Raw genomic sequence first — 13,944 nt, forward strand, 5'->3', positions numbered from 1 at the left:
GGCATTGTTGTAGATTGCCCAATCTGCTGCAGCAATCTACAGCAGCAGCCCCCTCCCTCATTCTCCACCTTGTGTGACCTTATCACACAAGGTTCGCTGCATCTCCTCTAAAAAAAAAAAAAAACATACGAGAAAAAAAAAATGTCTTCATTCACTTCTTCTGATGTTTCAGTTCCTATAGGGACTCCTACTTCTTGTTCTTCTACAGGGCTTATCTCCATCAATGCTGCCATGCTGATCCCCTTTAAGTTATCAAAGGGTGGCAACTATACGTCCTGGCGAGCTCAATTTTCTAATCTTTTATTTGGATACGACTTGTTAGGTTATATTGATGGCTCTTTCAGTTATCCTCCAGCCATGCTCAACATCCCCGGCGATCCCAGTCTAGTACCCAATCCAGCTCACAAGCTGTGGCTACGTTTGTTGGGAAATCATGGGGGGCGACATCATATGCGCAGCGGAAGAACAAGAAAACAAAAATCCCCGATTCCCAAAAAGATGTTCGTCGTCGTGCGAAGATTGGTGCGCAAAATCCGCAAAACACAAAACTGCGTATAGAGATTGTGTTACCTAGGGAGATCGTATATCCCTGTTTCCTTGCAGATCCTCAGGAGAGGGTGAAGGAGGTCAAGCGTTCTCCTCTCTAGCGGTGATCCACACAGCAGGGTTGCGACGACGCTCCTCAAAACTCCAGGCCTACTCTGAGGTGGAGAGGGAGAGGAGAATAGGAAGGGCAAGCAAAGACTCTAGCCTATGAAGCTGTGAATCCCTCCTATTTATAGAGATCCCGTGTCAAAACCCTAATGGGTCCTTTCCCTAGTGGGTATTGGATCTGCATACAATAAGACAAGGGCTCCGTCGGATATCTCATATCCGAACCTCTACTCATCGCAATGCCTACCATATGTGTGTGACCCTCTAGGCCCAATATCGAGCTGGCCGTGAGTCATACCTGTCAGAACTCCTTCTAACTAAGTGAATTATTATCTCTGTAATAATTCACTCGACTCATCGACTACGGAAGTACTAGGCCACTACGCCGTAGTCCCCAGACGATACAGGGGAATCCAATCCATTGGACCTGTCTGTCCTCAGTTACCATGTACCTATAGTCCCTCATCCATCTAATATCCCAGAGACCGTATATCGAGCATGGTGCTGTCAGACCCATACGGTTTCTACTCGAGTCTCGCTCTAATCGGATTCTCCCGGAGAACTCTTTCTCTCTCAACTCGAATGACCCTGGCCAGGGATTTGTCTGAGCAAGAACACATGGGATATTCCTCTCATGATACCGAGAGTGGATGATCCTCTATCGACACTCAATAGCCCTCGTAAGGTCGACTACCACTCCCAATGACCAGCTGTACTAGATCTGGGAACAGCCAAACCTATAAGTCTGGTATCAAAGAGTGGAGCACTCATACAGGACATCCTTGGTGTCTCAAGTCTAAGAACCAGATACACCACTAGGACTACGGAATCGTTGTCTGACAATAAGGCATCATCAACCATCCAGCATTCCGTAAGCGGATCAATCAGTGAACTCATTCTCCAATGAGCACCTGTACTGTATCCCTAGTGTCCCTACACGAGCAGCTATGAGACCAGCTGCATCCATCATATGGACGGGTATACAGCACACCAGTCTATCCGGTTATCACGATGTCCCTCTCGAGTAACCTATGACCGGGATTATTTAGGATATGTGTTTAAAGGTGAATCGATCTCATTATCGTGATCTCATCACGATCCGATTCCCATTGCACAAATCCAAGGACATCACAATACATATGCATTTATGCAATAGTTATAAAGTGATATACGCCAAAAATATAATAAGCAAAAAGATTCTGTATCAAGTCACACGTGCCATCACTCACGTGATTGGCTTGCTGGGCACTTATGACTAGCAATCTCCCACTTGACCTAAAGCCAATCACCTATGTGTCTGATCCCCATCAGACCCCTGTGACGCTCAAAGACAATCTGAGACAACGACTTTGTCAGTGGATCTGCAATGTTATCTTCGGATGGAACTCTTTCCACTACTACATCTCCTCGGGTTACGATCTCTCTGATAAGTTGGAACCTCCTCAGAACACTTCTGATGAGACCCGGGTTCCCTTATTTGAGTAATCGCCCCGTAGTTGTCGCAATATAAGGAAATCGGCTCCTCACTATCCGGCACGACTCCCAAATCTGTGATGAACTTCTTCAACCAGACTCCCTCCTTTGCTGCATCTGATGCAGCAATGTACTCCGCCTCTGTGGTCGAGTCAGCAGTGGTATCTTGCTTGGAACTCTTCCAGCACACTGCTCCTCCATTCAAGGTGTACACATACCCTAAATTCGACTTGCTATCATCGACATCAGACTGAAAACTTGAGTCAGTGTAGCCTTCAACCTTAAGGCTATTACCTCCATATACTAGCAAAAGATCCTTTGTCCTTCTCAAGTACTTAAGGATACACTTTACTGCTTTCCAGTGCTCTAAGCCTGGATCCGCCTGATACCTACTCGTGACACTCAGAGCATGCGCTATATCAGGCCTAGTACATAGCATGGCATACATGATAGACCCTATTGCTGAGGGATAAGGTATCATATCCATGTTCGCCCTTTCTTAGAATTTCCAATGCCAAACATTTTGACAATGGTTTCTATGTACCTGGACTGGGACAAGCCAAGCATCCTCTTGGATCTATCTCTATAGATTCTAATCCCCAAGATATATGATGCTTCCCCTAAGTCCTTTATGGAGAAGTGTCTAGATAACCAAGTCTTTATTATGGATAGCATTCCTACATCATTCCCAATGATGAGGATGTCATCCACATATAACACCAAAAAGGTGATAGCGCTCCCACTTACCTTCCTGTATACACAAGGCTCATCTTCGTTCTTAACGAAGTCATAAGATCTGATTGCCTCATCAAATCTTATGTTCCAACTTCGGGAAGCTTGCTTTAGTCCATAAATAGATCTAAGCAACCTACACACCTTATCTGGGCAGTTCTTGGACACGAATCCCTCAGGTTGCATCATATACACCTCCTCCTCGAGGTTCCCGTTGAGGAATACGGTTTTCACATCCATCTGCCAGATCTCATAATCATAGTGTGCTGCAATAGCCAATAAAATTCTGATGGATTTTAGCATTGCTACGGGTGAGAAAGTTTCGTCGTAGTCAACACCTTGCCTTTGACGATACCCCTTAGCCACTAGCCTTGCTTTATAGGTCTCTACCTTTCCATCTACTCCGATCTTTTTCTTAAAGATCCACTTGCAACCGATGGGTACAATACCTTCGGGTGCATCAACTAGGTTCCAAACCTTATTGGAGTACATAGAATCCATCTCAGAATTAATGGCTTCTTTCCACTTCCCGGAGTCTATACTCATAATAGGCTCCTCGTAGGTCTGAGGATCAATATCCTCTACATCCTCTGCTCTAATATGTCCCACATATCTCTCAGGAGGATGGGATACTCTATCAGACCTGCGTAAAGTTGAAACTTGTGTATTAGATACCTGAACAGACTCGGGCTGTAGAGTGGTGCTTGAGCTTGGTTCTCCAACCTCGCTCAATTCTATCATTCTCCCACTGTCTCCGTCAAGAATGTGTTCCTTCTCAAGGAACACTGCTCTCTTAGCTACAAAGACCTTTTGGTCCTCGAGATGATAGAAGTAATACCCACAAGTTTCCTTGGGGTATCCCACAAATTTACATCGCCCTGTCCTTGATTCTAACTTATCGGGGTTGTGTCTTTTAACATGGGCAGAGCAGCCCCAAATCTTAACTACTTTAAGATCAGGCTTCTTCCCTTTCCATATCTCATATGGTGTAGACACCACCGACTTAGTTGGAACTCTGTTCAAAAGGTAAGCTGCGGTTTCTAGGGCATATCCCCAGAATGAGATGGGTAGGTCAGCGAAACTCATCATGGACCGTACCATATCTAATAACGTACGATTTCTCCTTTCAGAAACACCATTGAGCTGAGGTGTGTAAGGAGGTGTCCATTGGGATAATATCCCATGGTCCTTGAGGAACTGAGTAAACTCTGTACTTAAGTACTCACCTCCTCGATCTGATCGAAGAGTTTTGATACTCTTTCCAGTCTGGTTCTCCACCTCATTCTTATACTCTCTGAATTTCTCAAAGGCCTCGGACTTGTACTTCATTAAGTACACATATCCATACCTTGAGAAATCATCAGTAAATGTAATGAAGTAGGAGTAACCTCCAATGGCATGAGTTGACATGGGTCCACATACATCACTATGTATGAGTTCCAACAACTCAGTGGCTCTCTCTCCAATTCCACTAAATGGAGAGTTGGTCAATTTTCCACGAATGCAATGCTCACAAGTTGCATAAGACATATAGTCGAATGGATCTAGATATCCATCATTTAGCAACTTTTGAATCCTTCTTTCATGGATGTGACCTAGCCTACAATGCCACAGGTATGTACTGTTCAACTCATCTCGTTTCCTTTTGGACACATTTACATTCATGATATGTGGAGTGGTGTCTAACATAAATAAACTATTATGCAATGTTCCTTTCGTGATGATCTTATCATCTAATAACATCGAACAACCATTGTTCTCAAAAACAAATTTATATCCACTAACTGTTAAACATGAAATGGAGATAATGTTTTTGATAATAGAAGGAACAAAATAACATGCATCTAATGCAATAAAAGCTCCACTAGGCAGATGTAGGGCGACCTCGCCAACAGCTAAAACAGCAACTTTTGCTCCATTACCCATCTTGAGGTCCATCTCGCCTCTCTCTAGTCTCCTAGGCCTTGCCAGAACCTGCAACGAATTACATATATGATAAGCACTACCGGTATCTAATACCCATGTGTTATCATAAGAGTCTGACAAATGGAGACCGATCATGAATGTACCTGAAGCTTCATCAAGCTTTTGTTTCGCCCTTTCTGCAAGGTACTCTTTGCAGTTTCTCTTCCAGTGCCCATCTTTACCACAGTGGAAGCACTGGCCTTTGTCCTTTGTTGGGTCTTTCTTAGCAACCTTTGCTTTACCTTGTTTGCCCTTGCCCTTTCCCTTCTTAAGGGACCTTTCTGCTTTCCTTTTCTTTCTGGTCTCACCAGTGTAGAGAACTGGCTTCTCTTTCTTAATAGTACTCTCTGCCTCCCTCAACATATTGAGGAGCTCTGGGAGAGTCACCTCAAGCTTGTTCATATTAAAGTTCATTATGAACTGTGAAAAGGAATCTGGTAGGGACTGAAGCACAATGTCCACACACAAGTTATCCTCTAGGACCATTCCTAGACCTGTGAGTTTCTCTATCCACTCAATCATCTTTAGGACATGGTTCTGAACCGGTGTCCCCTCAGTCATCCTAGCGCGGAAAAGGCTCTTGGATATCTCATATCGTTGAGTCCTTCCCTGTTCCTCAAACAATTTACGGACATGTAGGAGAATGGATCTGGCATCCATCTTTTCATGTTGTCTCTGTAACTCTGGAGTCATAGAGCCCAACATATAGCACTGAGCAAGAGTGGAGTCATCAATGTACTTCACGTAGCAAGCGATCTCATCCTCGCTTGCCCCTTCTTCGGGCGTAGGCATCACTGTATCAAGGACGTACACGATTTTCTCCACTGTGAGAACAATTCTCAAGTTACGGAGCCAATCCGTATAATTTGGACCAGTGAGGCGGTTGACATCAAGTATGCCACGTAAGGGATTTGAAAGCGACATTTTCTGAAAATAAAGATGTAGCAAAAATGAATAACATGCAGATTTTGCAAGAAATAAACTATCAAGATATGGACTTCTATCTTAATATGCTCCCACTATTTTACTAACGAGTCACGCGACACCCTCAGCACGTGAAACGGAAGTCTCCGGCAGACTTCTAGTGGGGATCAGGATCCAATCAGCGTCTTAGTGTAACCTCGAGGGACTCGATCAATCACACTAAGCCTAAAAGGTAGACAACTCTTGCCGATCACAACTCCTTGTGATTCCCGTCCTGTTCGGCCTCCGAATCACCATGGCCTCGAGGGACTCGACCAACCATGATGCTCGGTTAAGTCAACACCTTCGTTACAAGATGAGTCTGATTTGATGATATACCATCGAGGGACTCGACCAAGCATATCATGCCCTCAGGTCACCGGTGACATCTCTATGTCGTAAGCAAGATAGCGAATCGCGATATAGGTGAGTCTCGAGGGACTCGACCAACTCAACCTACACCGGGATTCGGTTCCTACTCATAACGATGGAAGGCCACGTGGGTCAATCTAATTGCCTCACATTTACCGACTTAATATTATCGAGAGATGTTTCTATGATTTGGTCTCCTATTATGACATGTCACACATGTACATATTTAATATATATCTACATCGCATGCAAATATATATACATATCTAGTATGTGTATAAGCAATCACACCAGATGATCATGGACCACAACCTAATATGATTAGGCCCGAGCCAGTAGGCCTAATCACTCACATCAAGATCTATGTGTGCAACGGTGCATCTCCATGCCTTGTGATCGTCCATCTCGTCCTCGTCGGTTCCGTCGACATCTTGATGCATCTCCATGCATCACGATCGTCCGTCTCGTGGGTCCCGCTATCGCATCCACGCTCCCGCTGCGCCTCCTCATGTGATTACAACTTAATCATAGGCACGCAGGCCCGACAATAAACGAGAAATATAATGGAGGTTCGCAGACCTCAATAATAATAATCACAAGTACACACATCACACGGTCCATGATCATCCGTCCACTCATCATACATCACATGTATAAATAATCGTCATTATGTAGGACTACTAGATAATAAAAATAATAATCAACTAAACCTTTTAATTAATTAATATTTTCTGAAATCAGGGATATATAGGGAATTTCTCAATTCCTAAGGGTATTTTCGTAATTTGGACAAAAGACAGAAACTGGAATTTCTCAAATTCCGAGGGGCAAAACTGTCTTTTGCGCAGAAAACCCTAATACCCTTTCCCCTTTTCGCTGCTGCGCCGCCGCCGCCGCCACCCTGCTGGCGGCGGCCTGTGCGGCGAGGGCGAGGGCACTGCCCTCGCCTGCAGGTGGCACGCCCGCTGGGGTCGCTGCCGCTGCAGGTGGGCGCCCCCGCGGGCGCCGCCGCCTTCGCGGGCGGTTCTGCCCGCGAGTCAGCGCCCGCAGGTGGTGCTGTCTCGCTGGCGGCCGCCCCTGCGGGGTTTTTGCCCGTGGGAGCAGCGGCCACAGGCGCCGCTGCCCTGCGGTGCCTCAGCCCGCGCTGCTGCCCCGCGGCGCCTCTGCCCGCGGGCTCAGTGGCCGCAGGCGCTTCTACCGAGCGGGCTCCCAGCCCCGCCGGCCGCAAGCCTGCTGCAAGCAGATCGCCGGCCGGCTACTGCAGGCACAGCGCTTGCGCATGCGCCGGCGCTGTGCTGCCTGGCTGCGGCTGCGGCTGGCTGCAGGCATGCAGATCGAGGGCAGCAACTGTTGCTGCCCTTCCTTGCTTTTGCGTCAACGATTTTGACGTCAATATTCTTCCTAAACACAACACACGTAGTTCAAAAACCAATCATTCGCACGAACAACCTGGCTCTGATACCACTGTTGGGAAATCATGGGGGGCGACATCATATGCGCAGCGGAAGAACAAGAAAACAAAAATCCCCGATTCCCAAAAAGATGTTCGTCGTCGTGCGAAGATTGGTGCGCAAAATCCGCAAAACACAAAACTGTGTATAGAGATTGTGTTACCTAGGGAGATCGTATATCCCTGTTTCCTTGCAGATCCTCAGGAGAGGGTGAAGGAGGTCAAGCGTTCTCCTCTCTAGCGGTGATCCACACAGCAGGGTTGCGACGACGCTCCTCAAAACTCCAGGCCTACTCTGAGGTGGAGAGGGAGAGGAGAATAGGAAGGGCAAGCAAAGACTCTAGCCTATGAGGCTGTGAATCCCTCCTATTTATAGAGATCCCGTGTCAAAACCCTAATGGGTCCTTTCCCTAGTGGGTATTGGATCTGCATACAATAAGACAAGGGCTCCGTCGGATATCTCATATCCGAACCTCTACTCATCGCAATGCCTACCATATGTGTGTGACCCTCTAGGCCCAATATCGAGCTGGCCGTGAGTCATACCTGTCAGAACTCCTTCTAACTAAGTGAATTATTATCTCTGTAATAATTCACTCGACTCATCGACTACGGAAGTACTAGGCCACTACGCCGTAGTCCCCAGACGATACAGGGGAATCCAATCCATTGGACCTGTCTGTCCTCAGTTACCATGTACCTATAGTCCCTCATCCATCTAATATCCCAGAGACCGTATATCGAGCATGGTGCTGTCAGACCCATACGGTTTCTACTCGAGTCTCGCTCTAATCGGATTCTCCCGGAGAACTCTTTCTCTCTCAACCCGAATGACCCTGGCTAGGGATTTGTCTGAGCAAGAACACATGGGATATTCCTCTCATGATACCGAGAGTGGTTGATCCTCTATCGACACTCAATAGCCCTCGTAAGGTCGACTACCACTCCCAATGACCAGCTGTACTAGATCTGGGAACAGCCAAACCTATAAGTCTGGTATCAAAGAGTGGAGCACTCATACAGGACATCCTTGGTGTCTCAAGTCTAAGAACCAGATACACCACTAGGACTACGGAATCGTTGTCTGACAATAAGGCATCATCAACCATCCAGCATTCCGTAAGCGGATCAATCAGTGAACTCATTCTCCAATGAGCACCTGTACTGTATCCCTAGTGTCCCTACACGAGCAGCTATGAGACCAGCTGCATCCATCATATGGACGGGTATACAGCACACCAGTCTATCCGGTTATCACGATGTCCCTCTCGAGTAACCTATGACCGGGATTATTTAGGATATGTGTTTAAAGGTGAATCGATCTCATTATCGTGATCTCATCACGATCCGATTCCCATTGCACAAATCCAAGGACATCACAATACATATGCATTTATGCAATAGTTATAAAGTGATATACGCCAAAAATATAATAAGCAAAAAGATTCTGTATCAAGTCACACGTGCCATCACTCACGTGATTGGCTTGCTGGGCACTTATGACTAGCAACGTTAAGATCGTCTGATCCTCCAAGCTATTCAAGCTTCAATTGCTGGATCCGTTGCTCCCTTGATATCTTTATGTGTGACAACTGCCGATGCATGGTCTACACTGCAAACCACCCTGGCAAATCATTCGCATACTCGCAAGCTCAGTCTTCTATCCAAGCTTATGGTGACGAAACAAGAGGGAAGTACTATCTCTGATTATCTACAACATATCAAGGTTATCATTGATGACTTAGCCTTGATAGGTCATTCCCTATGTGACGAAGAGGTTGTCATTCATACCCTCAATGGTCTCGACACCAACTACAAGGAATTGGCTGCTGCAACTCGGGCACACGACTCGCCAGTCTCTTTTGAAGATCTCTATGATAAACTGACTGACTACGAGATGTACTTGAAGCGTGCGGACAAACTGCCTGGATCAACTATCACAGCTCAAGTCAGTCATAAGTCTAAACGGAAGAGCACTCGTTACTCGCCGAACATCACCCAAGGTTTGGCTAATGCGCCTCTTGATTATGTGAGTTCCATGCAACACCCCTCCTATCCTCCTAGTCATCACTTCTCGCAAAGTGGTAACTCTAGCCATCATTCGTCTTGGCGTCCTGCCCTACCGAGCCATCAAAGACGAGTCGTTTGCCAACTGTATGACAAAGTCGGCCACTCCGCTAAAGTTTGCCGGTCTCGTCCCCGCCTCCCTGCTCCGTCACACTGGCCTCAGGCAAATCTCCTAACTTCTCCGACACCTAGCCAGTCCAACTGGATTGTCGACTCTGGTGCCTCTCATCACATCACCGCTTATCTTCAGAATTTGTCTCTTCACAATCCCTATGGCGGCGATGAAGATATCATCATCGGTGATGGTAAATGACTTCCTATAACTCATACTGGTTCCACAACGCTTAATTCTGACTCTAATACATTTACCCTCGATGATGTTTTATGCGCCCCTCATATTAAACGCAACCTCATTTCTGTTTCTCAATTTTGCAAACATAACAATACTTCCATTGAATTCTTTTCTAATTCATTTCTTGTTAAGGACTTGAGCACGGGGGCATCATTGGTCCAAGGCCCGAATAAAGACAACATTTACGAATGGCCGTCAGCCTCTCGAATAACCCAGCCCACTGTTCATTCTTCTATTGCGGCTCCAGTTGATGTGTGGCATCGTCGGCTTGGTCAACCCTCGTCCTTTATTCAGCAGAAATTATTATCTCGTCACTCTCTTCCTCTTTTTAAGTCTACTAATTCTATGATGCATTGTGATGCTTATCTTAGTAATAAGAGTCATCGGCAGCCTTTTGGCTCATCTTCCATTTCCTCCTCTAAACCTTTTGAAATTATATATACTGATGTTTGGGGTCCTGCTCCAATCTTATCTTTTAATAAGTTTTGATTTTATGTTATTTTTGTAGATCACTTCTCTAAGTACACATGGATATATCCTCTTTCTCATAAATCTGACGTTTCTCGCATTTTTTCCACTTTTCAAAAGTTGGTCAAAAACTATTTTCAGTCTACCATTAAAACAGTCTACTCTGATGGTGGCGGTGAATAACAAGCCCTGGCATCCCATCTCTCAGCTTGTGGCATTCAACACCTCAAGTCTCCCCCATATACTCCTCAACTAGTTGGTTCTGCCGAACGCAAACATCGGCATATAGTAGAAACTGGACTCACACTTCTACATCAGGCTTCCATGCCTTCAAATTTTTGGACAGCAGCCTTTCAAACCGTTGTCTACCTAATTAATCGAATGCCTACACCAGTTCTACAATACCAGTCCCCCTTTGACACACTATTTCACAAACCCCCTAACCTTCATAAACTCCGAGTGTTCGGTTGTTTATGTTATCCTTGGTTATGTCCCTATGCCTCTCATAAGTTAACATCTCGATCTACTCCTTGCGTCTTTATTGGTTACTCACTTGAACATAATGCTTTCCGCTGCTATAATCTCCACACTCACAAAATCTTCATATCATGTCACGTTGTCTTTGTTGAGTCTAACTTTCCTTTCCAAACCCTTCCATATCCTGCCATACGGACCACTTCACTATCTCACTGGAGTATACCTTCGGACCAATCGGACGAGCCTCCCATGACTTCGTCTACTTCCTCCCCTCCTGATCCGCACTATATCACTCCAGTTCAACACTTGCCCGTTTCCTCTGTTCCTACTCCACTCCACTCTTCCCCAATTGATGGGGCAATATGTTCCGAAACACAACCATCCTCTTTACCTCCTTCTCGCCCAAGTGCCCCTGACGTGTCTCCACTTGACCCGGCTTGTGCCATAGATCCTCACCCAACATCACCTCCCAATCCTCTCATCTCCAATCATCCTATGACCACTCGCTCTAAGCATGGTATTTTTAAACCTCGTCAGGTATTTAACCTACAAGCTATCATGAATTCCTCATCCCCCGACGTTGAACCCACCACCTTTACTCAAGCCCAAAAATCTCTGCATTAGCGTACTGCCATGAGTGAGGAATATAATGCCCTCCTCTATAATTCAACGTGGGATCTCATTCCTTTCCATCCTTCACAAAACATCATCGGGTGTAAGTGGGTCTTTAGAATTAAGCGGAACCCAGATGGCTTTGTTGCCCGATATAAGGCACGCCGGGTCGCCAAAGGGTTTCATCAACGACCTGGAGTTGATTTCACTGAGACGTTTAGTCTTGTTGTTAAACCCACTACAATCCGACTTATCTTGAGTCTGGCTACCACTAAAGGCTGGCAATTACGACAATTAGATGTTAATAATGCCTTTCTACAGGGATCTCTATCCGAAGATGTTTTTATGCAACAACCCCCTGGTTTTACTCATCCTCGGTATCCACAGCATGTTTGCAAACTTCGGAAAGCCATTTATGGTCTTCGTCAGGCTCCGAGAGCTTGGTACACTGAACTTAGCTCATTTTTTACTTCTGTCGGCTTTCTTAACTCCAAATCTGACACTTCGTTGTTTCTGCGACATCATCATGGAAACACAATGTATATTCTAGTATATGTGGATGATATTATTGTCACAGGAAACAATCCCATCAGCATCCAAGCGTTCATCAAACAGCTGGCAGCTCGATTCTCACTTAAGGATCTCGGACCCTTGAGCTACTTTTTGGGCGTCGAAGCTACCTTCACGTCTTCCGGTCTCCTTTTATCACAACGCAAGTACATTCAAGATTTGTTATTAAAGACAAACATGCAGGATGCAAATGCAGTTACAACCCCCATCTCTACTAGTGGTTCTCTCAAATTATCGGATGGAAGTCCTACTACGGAACCCACTCAATACCGCCAAGTTGTTGGCTCTTTACAATACTTAGCTCTCACGCGTCCAGACATCTCATTTGCTATCAACAAATTATCACAGTTTATGCAGCAACCATCTACTCTACACTGGTCTGCAGTCAAGAGACTTCTACGATATCTTAAAGGGACCCTAAATCATGGTCTCTTTTTTCGTAAACACTCTCCACTTTGTCTTCATGCCTTTGCCGATGCTGATTGGGCAGGTAACCTTGATGATAGAACATCCACATCGGGGTATATTATCTTCCTTGGTGCTCATCCAATTAGTTGGAGTTCTAAGAAGCAAAAGATAGTCGCCCGGTCTACAACTGAAGCTGAATACCGTGCCATTGCCGCTACCACTGCAGAACTCAATTGGATCACGAATCTACTCCAGGAACTCAACATCGATTCCACCCCTACAATATATTGTGATAATATTGGAGCTACCTATCTGTACGCTAATCCGGTATTCCACTCCCGCATGAAACATATTGCCATCGACTTCCACTTTGTACGCGATCAAGTTGTTCGCCGTCAACTTCGTGTTTCTCATGTTCATACGGCTGATCAATTGGCAGACTCATTTACGAAGCCTCTAACTCGTAAACTTTTTGCATTACATCTGTCCAAGATTGGCCTCCTTGATCGAAGTACCATCTTGCGAGGGCATGATAAGTAGATGAGATTTCCCTAACTGTTTGAGGAAATCTCTCTACTCTATTGAGGGAAATCCTCTAACCTATTGAGGAAAATTCTCCCTTCTAACCTGTATAAAAGGAAGGGGGATATGTTAATAACAATCAACTTCTTCTACAACTTGTTTATCTATTTATTTTCTAACACCAAGCACCAAAGCTTGGCACTGGGGTCTGATGTAGCCGAGCACCATAGCTCGGGTACTGAAGACTGGTGTAATCGAGCAATGTCACTCGGGCCCATGTTTAGCCAAGCACCGCTACTCGGGCACTACAAGTCTTTGAGCGGGAGGTTTTGAATCTTCAGCCTTCTGGGGAAATGGAGGGAAAGTTGACTTTGACCTTGGCCTTGGCGGGAGTTTTGATTTTCAAATATTTTGAGCAGGATTTTTGAGTTCTTTCGCACATCCTCCGACCATCCTGCTTGGGAGTTTGGGTCTAGGCACTCCTTCTCACAAGTCATTATGATGAGATGAGATGTCTTCCTCTTCTGGGTAGGTGAAGGGTTCCTTTGGGCATGTGTCGTTCTCTTTATAAGTCCCTCCATCAGCTCTATTTCGCTCACTTGTTCTACAATTTCCCCAGTTCTCTTCTTCTTCGGTCGTTTAGCCGTCCAGGTCGGTCAGGGTGTCTTCTTGTTCCTCCTCTTCCTCTTCTTCTTCTTCCTCCTCAAGTGATCGATCAAGGACGTCGAAGGGTGAAGCCTCCTCGATGAATGAGAAGGCCATTCGGGCCCTTGAGGTTTCAAAATAGCTACATAATTTCAATTCCATCATGATCGAGGAACTGCTCGACCGCGTCCGAGAGGGTTATAGCATCCCGGGC

Source organism: Musa acuminata, chromosome BXJ2-3, assembly GCF_036884655.1.
Source record: "Musa acuminata AAA Group cultivar baxijiao chromosome BXJ2-3, Cavendish_Baxijiao_AAA, whole genome shotgun sequence".
In the NCBI taxonomy this organism is placed as follows: Eukaryota; Viridiplantae; Streptophyta; class Magnoliopsida; order Zingiberales; family Musaceae; genus Musa; species Musa acuminata.